This window comes from Monodon monoceros, unplaced genomic scaffold (assembly GCF_005190385.1).
Source record: "Monodon monoceros isolate NGI ecotype Baffin Bay Population unplaced genomic scaffold, NGI_Narwhal_1 Super_Scaffold_2, whole genome shotgun sequence".
Lineage (NCBI taxonomy): Eukaryota > Metazoa > Chordata > Mammalia > Artiodactyla > Monodontidae > Monodon > Monodon monoceros.
This window is the reverse complement of record NW_021703776.1, coordinates 81,639,901-81,641,869: the sequence shown is the minus strand read 5'-3', so window position 1 is coordinate 81,641,869 and position 1,969 is coordinate 81,639,901. Positions and strand designations below refer to the sequence as shown.

Sequence of the window (1,969 nt, the reverse complement as noted above, 5' to 3'; positions counted from 1 at the left end):
TTGCAAACCTCTTCAAGGGCCTTTTTAGCAAAAAAGAAACGAGCATTCTCCTGGTGGGCCTAGACGCTGCAGGAAAGACCACCATCCTGTACAAACTGAAGCTGGGTGAAATCGTGACCACCATTCCCACTACAGGCTTCAACGTGGAGACTGTGGAATACAAGAACATCAGCTTCACTGTGTGGGTGGCCAGGACAAGATCCGGCCTCTGTGGCGCCACTACTTCCAGAACACACAAGCTCTCATCTTCGTGGTTGACAGCAATGACAGAGAGCGTGTGGATGAGGCCCGAGAGGAGCTCATGAGGATGCTGGCAGAAGACGAGCTCAGGGATGCCATTCTCCTCATGTTTGCTAACAAACAGGGCCTCCCCAATGCCATGAATGTAGCCTAGATGACGGGCAAGCTGGGTCTGCACTCTCTGTGCCACAGGAACTGGTACATTCAGGCCCCCTGTGCCGCCAGCGGGGACGGGCTATATGAGGGGCTGGACTGGCTGTCCAATCAGCTCCGGAACCGGAAGTGAGTGGTACTCTTCTCTCCTCCCCTCTCACTCCCTCCTTCTACCCTCTCTTTACTCTCATGTGGCAAACGTGCCCCTGGGGTGTGAGTGCCAGGAGCTGTCTCCATGGTCGGTCACAGTGTGCTTCACCATGCTGTAAACGAGCAGACGCGGCCTGCAACTGGGTTTTTATCTAATGTAAATAGTTTCTGTTTCCAGTGAGTCAGTTTCTGGTACTCCTATGCAATATTACTCAGCTTTTTTTTATTGTCAAAATAAAGTCGACCCACTGTTTAGTACTGAGAAGGGATTTTAGGCACACGGGTCATCCAGGAGTCACTGTGTCAGACAAGCCCGTTGCTCCTCCCCTGGGCTTTAGATCTGTGTTAAGATCCATTTTGGTGGTTGTTTTTTAACCCAAACTCTGCTTTTTTTTTTTTTTTTTCCTTGCGGTATGCGGGCCTCTCACTGCCGTGGCCTCCCCTGTTGCGGAGCACAGGCTCCGGACGCTCAGGCTCAGCGGCCATGGCTCACGGGCCCAGCCACACTGCGGCATGTGGGATCTTCCCGGACCGGGGCACGAACCCGTGTCCCCTGCATCGGCAGGCGGACTCTCAACCACTGCGCCACCAGGGAAGCCCCAGTGCATTTTTAAAAATAGTTACAAATACAAGATAAGGAGAACACTTGAACACACAGAAGGGAGAAATGTGCCTAGTGTAGGTTCTGCAGTAATGGCCTGAGTCCGGTCCACTAGTGATCTGTTTCCTGTTGGGAACGTGAAACGGGATAGAACCAGCCATGATCCATCTACATGGTCACAGTAGGGTCCCTGTGATTTGCTCTGTCTTGAGTCATCCCACACCCCATAGCGTCTGTGTTTGTTTCTCTGCTTACATAGCCGCCCAGGAGATGGGCTGGTGGCTGCAGCCACCGCTCTCAGACCCCTTGGAGGAACCTCAGCCTTTTCTGGGGTCAGCATGGGCACTTTGTTTGGGATACTCTGGTTTGAGCGGGAGCCCTGCAGTCCTCTTGCTTGCCTGCTCCGGGCTCTCTGGGGTCTCACCAGCAGGAGCGCGGGCGGTCATCCTTGAGCCCCAGCCCTTCGGAGCCCCTGTCCACATGTGCTTTCACTCCCTCGGCCTACAAGGGTCGGATTTGCCATCTAAAAATGATAAGCTCTACTGTTTTCTTTTGTATTTTGATAAACATTGACGAAGCTGGAGCTGTTAAACTTTATCTTGGGGAAAACCTCAGAACTGGTTTATTTGGTATCATGGAACCTCTAACTGCTTTCAGTACACAATTAGTAATCAACTGTTTTGTATACTTGTTTTCAGTTTTCATTTCGACAAACAAGCACTGTAGTTACAGCTATTAGAATAAAATCTCAGCTATTAAAAAAAAACTTCTTGTAATCAATAATGCCAGGTTTTTATGATAAAGTATTAACTTAAAAATTAAGTC

At 50.2% G+C, this 1,969-nt stretch overlaps 1 pseudogene; it reads left to right on the top strand.

Moving 5' to 3' along the window:
* The first annotated feature begins 5 nt into the window (after nucleotides 1-5).
* Nucleotides 6-526, top strand: LOC114901371 (annotated as a pseudogene).
* The last annotated feature ends 1,443 nt before the right edge of the window (nucleotides 527-1,969 follow it).